We start from the raw sequence: 17,396 nt of genomic DNA, 5'->3' as shown, positions 1-17,396 counted from the left end.
CACAAACCAGAACACTTACTGATCGGTTTGGTCAATAGTATGTGCTGGCTGGCAATGCATTGTTTAGCTCCATCAGTCTTGCAGCACTGTGTGGGAAGAGCAAAAGCTTTGGCCTCCCCAGGACCTGGTTTTGATTTCTGGCTCTGTGTCTTCTTGATAGTGTTACCTAGGATGCATTATGTACTCTGAGCTTCTGTTACTTCATTTATTAAATAAGAATGATGATCACCCCTAATTTGCAAGGTCATAGGAAAAATTAAAGATCGTGAATATGAGTACCGAATCCTATTGCCTAGCTGTAGGTATTATCAGTGCATGGTATCCTTGGGGTAGAGGGAACTTGTTTGGCAAATTGGGCTGGTCAAAAACACAGTGAAGCAATTTGGCCAAATGACAGTGGGTTGCCATAGGAAAATATTCCAAATTAGAGTCAACCCAGGCTGGAGAGAATTTCTGGCTTCTCTTGTAAATACTATGGAAATTTTGTTGTCATTGAAACTGTCAGGAAGGCTAACAGGAGGGAACCGTTGTGTTTTCAGCTTGTTCTTGAAGCCTCCCGGACCCCTGTTTATTTGCTTCTCTTTCCTCTAGTAGGCCTTTACCATTCTTCTCTCTAGAGGACTGTGAGGACATTAATCCTGTCTGCAGAAATCCCTCTTTAGTCTACAGATCATAAAAAGTGTGCGATCATCTATGACTGGACACACATAGAGACTATGTGTCGTCGAAGAGTATTGGGCTGGGAATTAGAGTATTTGGATTTCTGTTAACAGCAAACCACGTGACATTAGGTAGGGCCATCCGTCTCTCTGGGGCTCCGTTTCTTTTTGTTGAAACGGAGAGGCAGAATCAATGATTTGTAAGGTCTCTTTAGCATTCAAAATTCTAAAGCAGTGTGATTAATTAAGTAATCCAGATCTCTAACTTGCAAGAAGTATTTCCTGGGTCCTTGAGTTGTCTGGTGCAGATGCTTATTCTATAATACCTGTTGGGTGGTCAAAACTGGGTTGCAAGGCTTGCCAGACTCTTCTCTCACTACAACTGGGACTGTCAGATTTCATTTCTACAGGGACAGCCTCTTTGACTATTTTGGCAGCAGTCCAGAATTTTCCTTTTTTTAAATCATTATAAAATATTACAAGAAGACTTACAGACAAATGCATCTGAATTCTGTATGCCTCAACTCAATTCAAACTCTTTTTCTTTTTTCCTCACCTATTCATTCATTTGTTCATTCACTCTTTCAAAAAATGTATTAGATGTCTACCATATAATTGTATTCAAGGTGCTGTATGAGCACTGGTATTTCTGTCTTTGTGCGGTCTATAGACTGGTAAAGAGCAGATAAGGCATGCATTTAATTATCTAAATGGATCTCTAGGGTCCCAGAGGCAGTGTAGCCATATGGTCAATAAACTAGATTTGAAGTCAAATCAAGGGTATGTGACCCTGGACAAATTACTTAACCTTTCTGAGCCTCAATGTCTTTATCTGTTAGATAGAGAGGCATCATAGTACCTTCCTTGTTGGCTGTTGTGAGTGTTATATGAAATAACGTATGTAAAGGGTTGGCATAGTCCCCTGCACATGGTGATGTTCACTTCTTATTATAATGTAGTAATTTGTAAACTTGATAAAATATACATTTAAATTTTGTGCTGAGTAAGGTAGATGTGTGTAAGCCACAGAGGGAGTGAGCCCAGTAGTTTCATCCCAATGAGATAATAGTATTTTACTCATCACATGTATAGTAACTTTTATGAAGTATATTAAATAGCCACTATATGTTACTTTGTGCTTGACTGGATTTTTCATAGAAATTGACAAGCTGATTCCAAATTTAACGCAGAACTACAAAGGACTTGGAGTGACCAAAACAACTCTGTAAATGAAGAATAAACTTGAGGGGCTAATACTTCCTGATTTTAAGATTTATTGTAAATCTGCAATAATAAGAACAGTGAGGAATCAAGAGAAACAAAAAGATCAATGAAAAATAATACTGAATCCAGAAATAAACCCATACATATATGGACACTGTTTTTTGGTTTGTTGTTGGTTTTTTGTGTTTTTTTTTTTTTTTGGCAGTGTTAGTTACTTACTAGTTAGTTACTTTTCAAAACCAAAAAATGTACATTTGAAGACATTAAAAACTCTTAACCAGATAACTCAAAATAAACAGTGCCATTTTACCCACATATTAATATGCACACAAAAATTCCCAAGCCAGTGTATTCATTCCTGTAATAGCCAAGTAAAGTACACCATTCACTGAATATTCACACAAACAGACACAAACAACAGATATAACTTGCTTTTCATTAATGGTCTTTCTTGTAGATGTTCTTAAATGTCCCAATCTAAGGCACTAAACTCAATGCTTTCCTGGCTATGCTACCCAAATATCTTATTTTCATTGCAGGTTGTCAGTAGAGGAAAAGCCAAAGCTATAGAGAAAACTAATGAGCATCTTTAAAATATCTGAATGCTAATCATTCCTCTCATCTCTCTAATTACACTGTACCGTTCTTTGGGACCATGTAGCACAGTGGAGTCAAACTATAGAGTAGTTAGGTTATAGTCAATTCATCTACAGTGGGATTTGGCTGTTTATAATTTCCTATATTCCAGTACACCAAGCGAGGTGCTTTTACTGTGATATTGGACAACTTATTTTTGAAAAAGGTTTATATAAAGGCAATTCATTGGAGAAAGAGTAATACTTTCAACTGTTGATGCTGGAACAATTGGATATCCATATGCAAAAATGTAACCCTACTCCATAGCTTGTAATATATTCAATAATTAATTAAGGATGAATCACAGATTTAAGTGTAAAATCTGAAACCTGAAAGTTCTAGGAGAAAACATGAGAACATCTTTGTGATCTGGGGTTAGGCAAAGATTTCTGAGATATGAAACCAAAGACATAATCCTTAAAAGGAAAAAAAAAACAGTAAACTTCATCAAAATTAAAAAGTTTTGTTCTTTAAAATGCATTCAGAGGATTAAAAGACAAGCAAAGACTGGCATAAAATATTTGTCTATCATGCATCTGATAAAGGAATTGTCCCCAGTTTATATTTATATTTCTATATGTAAACTCTCAAATGCAGTAATGTTTAAAATCAAATTTAATAATGTACAAAGATTTAAAGATATTTTACCAAAGTTAAATGGATGTCAAATAAGCACATAAAAAGTTTCTCAACATCCTTAATCATTAGGAAAATTAAAACCACTGCATACTTACTAGAAAGGCCAAAATAAAAAAGACTGGAAATAACCAAGTGTTGGCAAAGAAGTGGAGGAAATGGAATTCTTACACATTGCTGGTGGGAATATAAAACAGTAGAACTACTTTGGAAAGTAGTTGGGCAATTTCTTAAAGAGTTAAACATTACTAAGCGTAGGAACTAGCCATTCCACAGGTATATATACCCAAGAGAAATGAAAGCATATATTCTTACAAACGCTTGTACACAAATGTTCATGACAGCTTTATTTGTAATAGTCCCAAACTGGAAACAGTGTACGTGTTCATCAGCAGGGGAATGTGTAAATGGATTGTAGTATACCCATAGAATAGAATACTACTCAGCAATAAAAAGAAATGGGCCATGGATACGTAAAACAACAAAGACGAAATCTCAAAATAATTAGGCTGGGTGAATGGAGCCAGACAAAAAAGAACACAGACCATATGACCCAATTTACATGAAATTCTAAAAAAATGCAAACAAAACTGTAACAACCAAGAGCAGTAGAGTGATTGACTTGGCCTGGCGTGGTTATGGGAGGGAGCAAAAAACAATTACAATAGGGTACCAGGAGACTTGGGGAGGCGCTGGATGTGCATAGTTTAAGTGTGGTAACAGTTTCACAAGGAAATGTACATGTCAAAACTTATCAAATCAAATGCTTTCAGTATGTGCAGTATATTGTATGTCTGTTGTACCTCAGTAAAGTTTTCTAATTTCTAGAAATTTCTAATTTCTAACAATATAGTTGTTTCTAATTCAGTATCCACAAATGGATACAAAAGTTACCACACACTTTGCTACATCTTTTGAGGTGATCATATGCTTTCTCTCCTTTCTTTTGTTTATATGGTGAATGACAAAGAAATGCCTCCTCTTTTGGATAGATTCTTTTTTATTATTGCATTTTATCTCATCTGTGAATACGGTGATAGTTTCCTCAGTGGTAGCCTACAGATTACAACATGTTTTTCAATTTATCAATGTCTGATGTGAATTAGGACTTTTACCTCTTCCTGCAAAATGCAAGAACCTAAAACCCTTTTGCGTTTTGTCTCAACTTGTGTATTATGGCTTCATGTATTTTAATCCTCTACAGTTTTAAAAGCCTACAAGCATTATTCATATGTTTAGCCAATAAGCAAATTTGCCCACATATTTAACACTTTTTTGTTCCTTCCTTTCTTTTAGTATTTCCTTTTAGCTCAAGTGTAATATTGAAAATGCTCCTGCTTTTTACTTCTCTGAAAATGTTTTTATTTTCCTTTCACTTGCTATGTAAATCTAGCTCAGCAATTATATTTTTCAGAAATTGGAAGGTATAAGCTCTTTTTTATTTCTGTTGAGAAGTCAAGCTATTATTATTGTTAGCTTTTGAAAGTATTTTGTTGTTTCTCTATTTGCTTTTAGGAATTTATCTTCATCTTGATTTTTAGCAGTTTTTTTTTAATACTGTGTGTAGGTGTGATTTTATTTACTCTGCTTACTGTTGATGGTGCTTATGGCATCTATAGTTTAATATTTCTCATTAGTTTTGCATAATTCTCAGCCATTATTGCTTCAAATATTGCTTTGCCTATTCTCTTTTCTCCTTTCCTTCTAGGATTTTAATTATACTTAATTAATGTTTTCTCTCTCTCTGTTTACTTTGTTTTGCATAATTTTTTCTATATGTCCCATCCTCTTTCTCCATCATTCAGTCTATTTTTTTCTGGCTTAACATCTGGTACATTAATTCTCTAATCAGCTGTAACAGATTTGCTATTAAACCCATCCATTAATTTTTCTAATTTCAATTATTTTTTATTTTAGAGTTTACCTTTGACTTATTCTAAATTCCTTTTTTCTGTAAAAATTTGCGATATTTTCTTTTTTACATTGAAGACAATAAACATAGTTAAATTCTATATATGGTATCTTCACCCTCTGGATCCCGTTGGGTTGGTATTTGTTGCCCATTTTTCTTGCTTTTCAGTCCTATTGTCTTATCGCCTCGTATGTCAGGATATTTTGATTATGTGCCACTAGGTGAAAAGGCATGACAATGTGTATAAATGTTTTCAAATTAAAAATATGAGAAAATGAGTAATTAGACGCCTAAAGTTATGTTATTTTCCTCCAAAGAATATTGTTTGCTTCTGCCAGACAGAAGAGATACCAGCTATTTCAGATCTCCTTATTGAAATTTCCAGAAATGAGGTGATTTGAAGCTGAAGACCTGGTGAGGCTAGGTGTATTTGTGATTTACCCCTTACTCCTACTGCCTGACCCTTTCTGTTACTAATGCAAAGTCTGGTGACTTTATCTGGCTTCTCAGGGAAGTTTAGGCTGGGTGAATGGAGCCAGAGAGGGAAGGTCCTGAACGCCCTCTGCTGTGCCCCTTGAGGGCTTCTGAGGGCTTCTGAGCCTTTCAGCTACTTCTTTCAGAATTGGCAGATACAACGGGCCTACGTGCCTGCTTTGTCTTTATCCATTTCCATTTGCTTCTTGATCGTGCCCTTATAACTGTTCATTGTTTTGTTAGCTCTTGATAGTTTCAAAGAGATGGTTTTAATATTTTGCCCAGTTTATTTTAATTGTTACTTCTCTTGGGGGGTTGCATCTCAATTACTTAGACCATTTTACCAGAAACAGAAATTTTTATGTCGCTGAGTTTTGTTTTTTTTTTTTCTCTTGGACTGAATCTGAATCTCAGTTTCTCAAACTTCCCTCCTGCAGAAGTCTTTACTTCGTAGAAGTATTTTTTAAGATAGAACATGGGAAATGGAAGGAGCTAAATATGGCAACTCATGGTTTTCTACCCAATGGATATCTTTCCTTCCTTATAAATAAAACCTCAGTTTTATTCTTGCAGCACTGTACTCAACACCAGGGGATGAGATTTTGATTAATTTAAGCGAAATAGAACTATCCTATTTCCTCTGATAGATGACTCAGATTTGGTCAGTGGGATATAAGAAGTCTCAGGGAAATTGGTATTATCCCCATTGGACCACCACCACTAAAAGAGCCACACCTTCTAGGTTCCAACCCACTTCCTTGTTTTTTAGATACTGTTTTGTGAGAATAGGATGCAAGAGTTGTTTCATCTAATTTGTGATAATGAGAGAAACTGCCAATGCATGAACAGTTATGTAGAGCAGAAAATCAGCATTAAACTGAAGTTTTTTTGTTGACATCATTAAGCTGCCACACAAATTTTTGAATCTTTCTAACCCTGAATTTCTTATTATTTGACATAATGGATCCTTATTATCAGTTTTATTCCAGAATTGTTACTTGCTTCAAAATTTATCCCAATGGATACGTACACGGCCCTGATCTGCATCTTAATGTTTCCAAGGTATGCATATCACCTCTTGGGGCCAATCACCCATATTCTATGCAGGCATTTTATGGCGTAGCTCTGATGGCTTCTCTTCTCAAAGGAACAAGGGTACCTTTGTTCCTTCAGTACTTACTGAACTTTCTTTTCTCTTCTGTCCATTCCATTTCTGTCTCCAATGCTAAAACTGTCACCTTAGTTCTCCCCTGGGTTGAGACCCATTACGCTTCTGTCAAATCCTGGGCAATGTCTTCTTTCTACGTCAAGGAGCTTTTATTTTTTCCCTCCAGTTGAATACACCCTCTCTCCTCAAATATTTCAAAGAGGCATCCAATCTTTTGCCTGAAATTTAGCCTCCATTTGGTGACTAGCCTGACTGACCTCCTCCAACAATGAGGACCGAGAAAGGACAGAATTCTGCATGTAGGAACATTCTCCTCAAAGTTAGTGCTGCTTCCCCTGTGTGAGAAACACTGAAGGGATGCATAAGAATGAATCAAATTACAAGGTGCAATCAGGTGTGTGGATTCTTTTGTTCGTACATACTAAGTGGGGCTTTGCTTTTGCTTAGAAATGCTTGTCTAAAATCAAGCATGAGCCAAGCAAAGTTGCCTTCTCCTCTGAGTTTTTGCTTAGGGGGCTGTTGCATGAATGTGAAAGCCTGGGCTGGAATGAGCTCAGCTGTAGTGTTGGGATGCTTTCCCTTTTAGAGCCAGCAACCCCGGCCTTCTTTTCAGAGTAAGCTTTGTGCACTGACTGTTAAGCAGTGTGAGGGGACTCCTCAGTTGACCCCATGAAGCGGCCTGGGGGAGAATTCAAGATGTGGACAGTCACTGCTGGCACTAGCCCAGATACAGGAGGGACAATTTAGTTCAATATGTTTAGGGAATGTTCCTCAAATTATCTTGTTAAAAATCTGTCATTCCCCCTTCCGGGCTGACAGTTGATAAAGAGTTTAATGAATATGCATTTTGATAGGCAGACAGCCTCTTCTTCATTTACTGGATTTGTCCTTCATCAGATGAAGTCTGGACAAAGGACCCTTGTCATCATTCTGTGTCTATTTGGCCAGGGAAGCGATCTGAATTAATGTTCCAGCTGACCCATCTATAGAGGCCTCCAGGCTGGATGGACTCTGTAGAGGGGAGGGGAGAGGAGGGTGCTGGCTACGAAGCAATTGCTGTTTCCTGATACCCTGCTGGGCCACAGGGCTGGCTTTAGGCAATTCCATTAAGTAGGTAGCTTATTATCATTAACACATTATTAAGTATCTACTTAACATTCGGAAGCCAAACTCCGGATCTGCCCCAAAACCTGCATCTCTGTTTGGGTTCCCATTTCAGTCTGTGGCAACAACCCCTTTCTTTCGGTAGCTCAGGCCAAAAACTTTGCGGCAGCCCTTGACTCTGTTTTTTCTCTCACAGACCACCTCCAAGCCACTAGCAAGTCCTGTTGGCTTTATTTAGTGGCCGTCATTCTAGTCCGAGCAATTGTCACTGCCTGGGTTATTTTAAAGGCACCCTGAATCGTCATTCTATTTCTATTCCACTTTTACAGATTGTTTCAGATCATTCCCAGTTGGTGCAGATTATTCCTCCATGCAGTCCTCCAGCTAATGGCAAGCTCATCTCTTACTGTTCTCCCCCTCCTTCACTCTGCTTCACCTCCCTTGCCTCCTCCTTCTAGCTTCTCAAATCTGCCAGGAGTGCTGTCAGTCTAGCGTGTGTTTCCTTTGCCTGGAATGCTCTTCTCCTAGATATTAGCACTTCCTTCAGGTCTTTTCTCTAGGCCACCTTCTCTGTTGTTGAGAACTGTTTATATAGCTATATTGTTTGGCTAGCAATGGATGCCTTCCCCAAACCCTGATGTAAGATTTTACCTCCCTCAGTGTCTCCGGTTTCCTGCCTTATTTTCCCCCAGAGCACTTATTATCATTTGGCAAATTTTTACTGATTTTGTTTGTTGAGGTCTTCTTCTAGTAGAGTACATGGTGGATATTTAATCTGTTCCATTTACTGAAGTATCACCAGCATCCAGAACAGCACGTGGCACATAAATGTGTTCCGTTGTTCTCAAGTAGAGGCCAGCACTTGTTTTGATAAATAAACTTTTATTGGCATATAGTCACATCCGTTCTTCTACATATTGTCTTTGGCTCCTTTTGAACTAAAATGGCAGAAACTGTGTGATCTATAAGCCTGAAACATTTACTGTTTGGCCCTTTAAGAAAATATTTGCCAAATCCTGCTTTCAAGGATTTTCCAGTATAGTTGGGGAAATAGGACTAGTAACTTTTAGAAGACAGTTCTCCATGGGTCTCTCATGTTTCTGTCTATCTTTTGGGTAGACACTGATTGCCTTTTTGTCAGCTGTGTCTTTTCAAGGAAGTTTGTATAGCAAGCAGCTTTGGAAGATGTATATAGTGTCTTCTTCCAGAGGGAAGGGCAGGTATGCTTACTGACTCTTATAAAAGATTCAAGTTCCCTAAGCTCAGGGTTTCTCTCCTATAAGGTAACCCCAGTGAGTGTTCTGGTGTCACCTGACCTTCTGCATCATCCAATAGGAATTGGGGCTCAGGGAACCAGCACAAGAGAAGTGGACATCCTGGCTGCTGCTTTTACTGTAATAAAATAGTTTGTCTTTGACCAGACATCTCATGTCTTCTGCCAGTATCCATGAAACTATGGGATGCTAACTGGCCAGCTTGCAAGTCAGGTAAAATCTTTGACTCTTCGCGATTCTTGAAAGTACCTAAAAAATATACCGAGAATGCAAACTGGTAGATGCTCAGCCCCCATAATAGACTGGGAGAGACTTGGTGAAGGAGATTTTATAGGAGACAAAGGAATGCAGAAAACAGAGAGTTACGAGAATATGGGGAAGTTGATGGAATGTGTTCCCAGAGGATGTGGAAGGAACAGGGCCAATGAATACTTACAGAGGAATAGCCCCGGATAAGAGAGAGGACCATCTATTCCACCTCCCCAGGCAGGTCTGAAGGGCGAAGGATGGGTGGACTAGATACTGAGGTAAGATTTAAGTAAACAGGCAGGAAGGGAAAGGATATTTCAGGTAAGGGAATAAGGAAGATGGGGACAGGGAGCGCTCCAGGTTCTTGGGAGCTTTGACATGCAAAGAGTGTGGCGTTTATCATATAGGCCTTAGAGAATAGTTGGAGACTTGCAAATAAAAGATGAAGCAAAGTGGTATGTTAGGGAGGTTAATTTTACCAATATGCAGGATACTTTGTCATGGGAGAGTCTAGAATAGAGAAATTGATTAGGAGACCTTTAAACATTTTATAGTGTATCACTGTTTCTGACACATTAAAGTTATCAAGAGTAAAAAATAAAAACAACAACCTTGTGTATCCACAGTCCACCTTAAGAAGTAGGATAAATAGAGTGGAAGCCTCTGTGTAACCCTCTCTAGGTACATTCCCCTTCTCACCCCCATTCCCCACACCCTGTGGAGTAAGCATGAGGATAATTTGGTATTTATTAATTCCATGCTTTTAAAACATACTTTTACTAGGGGCGCCTGGGTGGCTCAGTTGGTTAAGCATCTGACTTTTGATTTTGGCTCAGGTTATGATCTCAGGGTCATGGGATTGGGCCCTGTGTCCGGCTCTGTGCCCATTGGGGAGTCTACTTGAGATTCTCTCTCCCTCTGCTCCCCACCCCCCGCTCTTGCTCTTTCTCTCTCTAAGATAACTAAGTAAATCTTTTAAAAAAATAAAACATACTTTTACTAAATTATTTTACTAAACAATGATATTATTTGCATGATTTGAAATACTTATCAAAAGGATATATTGAATATATTCTTGTGATGTTATTTTAGCACATATTTTATTATAAAAATCATCCATGTTAATATATGTAGCTTTAGTTTATTTATTTCACTGTTGTATGTTATTCCACTGTATGACTGTACCATAGCTGATCAGTTCTCATGTTGTTGGGCATGTGCATGGTTTTCCAGTGTTTTGTTATTCCAATCAACACTGAAGTGAAAACTCTTTAAATCCTTCTGTGAATTTGAGAATTCTTAAGGGCATTACACTTAAGAATGAAATTTCAAGGTAATGGTACATAACATCAAGAAAGGCATAGAGATTGTCTAGGTGAGAAGTGTCTGGATCAGACTAGATTTAGGTAATGGGGAAGAACAGAATATTAGTAAATGTTATTCGGTGGCACTTGAGGACTTTACAAGTTGTGGGGGAATGAAAAATAAGTAAGATTTAAGAATGCCACTGAAGTTATAAGGCACAGGATGGACCAGGAAAATACTGTTACTTCAGACAGAAATAGGAATGTACCAAAGAGCGCTTACCTGAGGGAATACGTTTAACACATGTCTAGTGATGTGGTGATGGGAATTGAAATGTAGACCGTGTAGATTTCCAACAGGTGATTAAGAATTTTAAATTGAATCTTTAGAGAAACAAATAGTATCAGAGAAGTAATCTGTATGTTATTTTTACAGATGTTATAGTTAAAACCACATGAGAAGATGGACCCTATTAAGAAAAGGTGAGAGCCAACAGAACAGTGCTGGTATGGTACTATAGGGCTGTGACAGATTATATTACTGCTCACAATTCCTATCTGCTTCCTCATATGCAGATCCTCACCCACTGACATGTGACCCTTTGTGCCTCCTGTGGGAGTGTACATCTCAGCCTCATTGACTTTGTGTGATATGCTTTGGCTAATGGCTGGTGAACACATGTGAAGAATGTCATGTCTAAGCAGAAGCATGAGAGCTGTTCCTTTAGCCTAGGTCTCAGAGCTGCAACCGACCTGCCGTCTGTACATGACGTAAAAAAGAAAGAAATCTTTATTACTCTAAGTTATTGGGATATGGGGAGCTTGGTGGGAGATCATTACTTCACCCAAACTGACTAATTCAGCTTATCAGCACAGAAGCAAATTTGCAAGGAGTTAAGGATTGAGTGTTTGTGAGAAAAATTAACATTGATTTTGGTCTAATTTCTTGAGAATTCTAGTGGTAAAACAAAGAAAAGAGATGTGGTAGAAGCATCAAATACCCATATCCAATTCCCTCCCCCAGCCAGAATCCTTGAGATTAGCCATGATCATAGACATTGCTTCGGCAAGTAAAATGTCCACAAACGTGACATGTATCAGTTTTGAGACAGAAGCATTTAAGGAGCTGGTGTGCAGTTCTCCATCCTTTTGTGTCCCTCTGGTGCTCGCCAGAGAAGCTGCACACACTACAATTGCTGTATACTGTACAATTACAGTATGCTGGAGTATTCTTTATTTGGGACTGAGTTGTCAACATGGAAGGTATTTGTTCTAGAGAGTCACCCTGCTTTGTAGTGCACTTATTATGAGCAATAAGTAAGCCTTTGTTGTTTGCTGAGATGTCGATGTTGTTTTTTCTTGCAGCATACCTGGACCAGATGACATGGTATGCTGAGACAACAGAGTCAAAGAAAGGTATTTTTAGACTACATGAAATTAAGATTGTTTGAGGATAGAGATGAAAACACCTAAAGGAAGGGAAGGAATAACATGGGGTAAACTGATGAGGTGAGCCAGCAGAAAAAAGGAGAGAGGATCACAAAGGAGATTAGTAGGAAAGGAAAAGGTCATCTCTTGCTCAGGGGTATGAGTGGATTCTCATAGCGTAGACCAGTCTGTTTATTTTGTTAGGGGTTCTATATCTTCTTAAAGAGCTGGGGCAAGTTAATGGAAATTTCATTACTAAGAACTTTTTTACTTGCAAATTACTTGATTCTTATATAAGGTAAAGGAGAATTTATTGCTCATGGAACACATCACAGAAAAGATGGCATCAGCCTCAAGAACAGCTGGATCATGGCCTGCGATGCTGTCAGGATTCTCTCTAACTCTGTTCACTTTCTCTCACATGTTGGCCTCATCTTTTCCAAATATAGACAAGTTTTCTTCATATGGCAAGGAACATGGCCTCTTCCATCCCTGAACTCCCTTCCCAGAGACTCTGCCATCACAGAGGAGAGATGTGATTTCTGCTCCTTCAATCCAGAAATATCTTGGAGCAGGTCTCTGCCTGGGTCATGTGTCTGCCCTACGTCAATCTCAGTTGCCAGGCAATTGGTCAGTATTATTGACTCACTTTGGTTCACGTGCCCCCTCCTGTGGTCAAGAGCACAGAATCTGTTGCCAGAAGAGGTAGAGTAGGTTCTGGACAGAGAAATAAAGTGATTGTTGTAGCAGTAGTGAAGAAATCAGTGTAGTAGGAGTCCTTCTCTACATTGGGGGATGCAGCTTGATTGTCTGATGATTTAATGTCTTCACTTGCACAGCAAGTCCCAAATTCTAAATTTTGAAATATTTATTTCAAATATATAATCAGAAACAAAGACTTTAGGAAAGGAAACTGTAAAAACTTACTTGTTCAACAACGACAGGAAATGATAGGAATTATAGGAAAGAGTGGCTAGTGAGGGGCTTAAGAGCAGAGCTATTCTCCTTTGTTAACTAGAGTAAGGTGTTACCTAATGTCAGAAACATTGGCAAGGACTTGGTCCAAAATTAGTCCTACAACAGAATCCTTTTGAGCCTTTGTAGAGTCATCCTGTTGAGGAAGACACTGCACCCCCCTTAAAATAACACAAATACCCTGGAGAGGAGAGTTGGAACATAACATTTGTTGAATATCTATTACATGAAACATTGATGTATTGCTATTGCTGCTGAGAGATGAGAAGTAAGTATATTCATTTTATGTGATGAGTCTGAAGATGGGGAAGTTCCCTAACTTGCCCAATTTAAACAGCTAGAGAGTAGCTGAACCAAGATTAAAAGCCAGGTCAGTATGAATATAAAGATCTGACCAGCCTATTTCCAGTTATTAGCATTTTATCATGAACTAGTCCATCAGATATTTAAAACAGATTATACAAACTTCATGGGAATACCTCAGGAAGGTAAACAATATCAGTACTTTCCCAAAGTCAGGGCACCTGCCTGGCTCAGTTGGTTAAGCATCAGACTCTTGATTTCAGCTCAGGTCATGATCTCAGGGTCATGGGATCTGCCCTGTATCAGCCCCATGCTTAGTGGGGAGTTTGCTTGAGATTTTCTCCGTCTCTCTCTCCCTCTCTCCCTCCCCTGCACGCGCGCGCACACACACACACTCTCTCTCTCTCGCAAATAAATAAATACATCTTAAAAAACAGACATACAAACAAACAAAAAACTTTCCCAAGGTCATTTGGCTTCCTCTGGACTTTGGAGCAGCTGAGACACAATGTAAATGTGGAATCTGAAACGGTAAATGTTGCCGGGGAAAGGCACTGCTGGGGGAGTGAGTGTGTGTAGATATAATTGGACTTCACTACGCTCACACTTGTGCCGTTCTGAGCTAAATGGTATCCGGTGGGCTACTGATGCTGGCTGGGTTATTGAGAAGAAACAGTGGGAGTCTGAGAGACCCTGGGGCTACCTAGAGAAAAGTGAACCTCTGAGAGGTCAATTAAGATGAGAGGACCTTGTTAGCTAGTCTCATGGAGGGGACATTTAGCGAAAGGACTACCAGGAGAGATGCCTCATGGAGATGAAGGGAAGCTAAGAGATTGGAGGCTGAGCTTAGCGGTGCTATGTAGCATGCTGCATCTCAGGAACAAGGAAAAGCCTATTCAAAAATTGGGGGGGGGGTAGATTCTGAGAAGCACCAGCTGAATAGAGGAATTTAGGAACCTGTAAATACTTTGGATCTTAAGCAGAGAGCATAGATCTGGGGGCTCAGAGAGGAACAACCATTGCTTTCCTTGATTCAAAAGGGAGCTAAAGGAAACAGCTTGACTTTGAGAACAAAGGCTTTAGAAAGTGTAGTGTCCTTGAGTAGGAGAGCTTTCTGCCTGGAAGCAAATGATATGGAATAGAGCCTGGTTCATGTTTAAATGAATGCCAAGATGAATTAGAAACACAAGACTATCTACCTGAGACATATAATCTCAATATAGTTAACACAGATTCTAACTCAATGCAGTAAACACAATTTATGCACCTGAGCTGATTATACTGTGGAAGACTGCTGGAGAGCAAAGAAGCTGTGACTCTCATGGTGTCTTCGGAGGAGTAATCTACACACCATGACTTCAGTATTTCCCTTATCCCAGATGCTAATAGAGCCATGCTGAGGGAGACTTCAGTTGACTTTGTTATGTAACAAATACAGGAAGGGTAGGGAGGAAAGGGAGAGATTTGTCTAGATCTAAGCTATTTCCAAGGGAGGGAATGCAAGCCTTACAGAGAGGGACCCTGGTCAGTCCAATGCAATAGGAGGTCACTGTGTCGCATGGATGGAAGGGGAGATGCAAAAAGGGAAGAAAGGTCAAAGAACATAATTTTCTTTGGGATTGGACTGGGTAAGAAGTTCCATAGAGCCAGCATAGGTCAAGCAGCCATTAGCACTTTCCTGGCCATGGCTAGAATGTAACTCTTCAATTATTATGGTTTACGTAAGGCCAACTAGGGTAAAGACATGACTATTAAAATGAGGGGAAAGAAAGGCAAAAGTAAGGGAGGGATGCAAAAGGAAAGACCAGGGACAGCACTTCCAAGGGTCAGATGAGCTTCTCAGAGCAGACAAAGAACTTATGCAAAATTTATGATGGACTTAGGTGTAGGACAGTGCATGCTTTGAAATTCCAATCTATTTAAATGATGATAAATGTCACAGCTGTCCTCCTTTATAGAGTGATTTGCCCAATAGAAGAGGAAGATTTCAAACTCTTTTTCCAAAGAGGGGATAAAAATCACTTAAAATTGGTCGTTCAGACTGTCTCATAAGTCTCTTGAGCTGCAGAAAGTTATATCCCTTTAAAAAGAACCTACAAATGAATGATCATATAAGAATAAACTAATGTTCCATCTAGTCCTGGGTTTGGTTATGACCAAGGAGATTATTCTCTCATCATGTCAACCACTAAAGTTTAGAAGAAAACCCTCTAATATTTTTTCAACAACCGTCATTGAATTGGTCTTTCTTAATGTAGTAAAATTGAGCGTCCTTCTTTAGGTGAACTGCTGTTGACGCTATTGAATTAATTAAACAAGGAGGCCATCAGACTGAGATGGCTCTAATGCCTTGGCAGCCTAGGAAGCAAACCAAAACAATAAGCCTGAGATTCCTCAAGGTATAAGAAATCAAAACCGAGGACAACCAATCACAAACAGCCAACTAGGCATTCTCAAATAAGACAACCACTTAAGCTGTAGCCAATCAAATGATTTCCTTGTTTTACTTTCATGTCTTCTCCAAAGAAGTCTTTCTTCTATCTCCTGTAAGTAGAGTGCTCTTAGTCACTTCTGGTTTGGTGCTGCTCAATTGAAATTGAAGTTTGCTAAAAGACATTCTTAAAAATTTTACTATGTCTCAGTTTATCTTATAACAGTACTAAGGGAAAACATAGAGCATGTCTAATAGAGACCTCAGAAAGTGTTTACATCTGTTCATTGGTAACTATATGTATTGCTCCTAAGCATGTGACCAGAAAATTCAGTTCTTCAGATAATATATGTCTCATTCCAAGTGGTGAAAATAGACATATTGGTTATATGAAAGCAAAGAGCAAAATAGTATGTGTTGTAATACTAGCATTTGTACAAAACTGTATATGTGCATATATGTATTTATAAATACACCAAATATCTCTGGAAACACATTCAAGAAACTGATAAAGGCTGTTGCCATTAGGAAGGACCACTGGTGGTCAGGGGATGGGGCAGACGTAAGAGGAGATCTGCTTTTCACCATAAGCACTTTGGTAACCTTTCAAGGTTGTGCCATGTAGATCTATTACTCATTAAGATGACAATTGACCAATTAAGCAATGAGAACATAACAAAATGGTGGGATTGACCTTTCTGGGACCTTGATGTTTCTACAGTTGGCTAGCATAGAATTTGATTACTGAAGCTTTTGGAAGTATTAATGTTTCTTCCCTGCGCTTTGGTGAAGTGGGTGACCTGTCATGTGTTTAGTTGCTATTTGTGTGCTTTTATCTGAGGACCACTGAGGGAATGGGTACAGATTGAAATCTTTGTGGTCATACTCAAAATCTGTAGATGAAGAATTTTCTGTCAAGCTATAAAAGTGCCCATACCACAAAATCCCTATTTAGCATCTAGACATAAGTATGGGGTAGGGTTGATGCATGATACACAGTGGCAGAGAATTTAATTTTTTCTCAATCAGCAGAATTTGGGATAATACCAGGGAAAGGAGGAAAAGGAAGCCTAAAGATTTGAGTCAAGAGTACAGATCTGAGGGGAAAAGAAAAAAATATATAGTCCTTGTAGTTACAGGACTGTATTTTTCAGATACATTTTGGTTACAAGTAGCAAAATTCTATTTGAATTTGCCTAGGCAAAAGGAGACTTTATTAGGAAGATACTGAGGACATCCCCCCAGTCTGAGAGAGATAGGGGTGCAGCAGGGAGGGCCTGAAGCACCAGTACAAATTTTGATGAGACTGTCCCCCAAACTTTATTTCTTTTCTCAACTTTTCACTGCATGTTGGCTTTATTCTCTCCATCCTGCTTCGTGCACATGGTAGGGCCCATGGCTGGTGACAGAGAGCTCATCGTACGTTTGCCCTGCCAGAGAAAGCACTTATTCTTCCTCCCTGAATTCTGGTTTGAAATATCCCAGGAAAGAACTCTGATTAGCCTGTCTTGTGTCATAAGTCCATCCTAGAGTTGATCAGCTATGGTTAGGGATATAAGTTTACTCTCATTGGTAACTTCTGCTGCAAACTGTGATTTGCTGTAGGGTAATATCTCAGA

The sequence above is a fragment of the Ursus maritimus genome, unplaced genomic scaffold (genome assembly GCF_017311325.1).
Source record: "Ursus maritimus isolate PB19 unplaced genomic scaffold, ASM1731132v1 scaffold_4, whole genome shotgun sequence".
In the NCBI taxonomy this organism is placed as follows: Eukaryota; Metazoa; Chordata; class Mammalia; order Carnivora; family Ursidae; genus Ursus; species Ursus maritimus.
The sequence above is the reverse complement of the archived record's forward strand: the minus strand, read 5'-3'. Positions refer to the sequence as shown.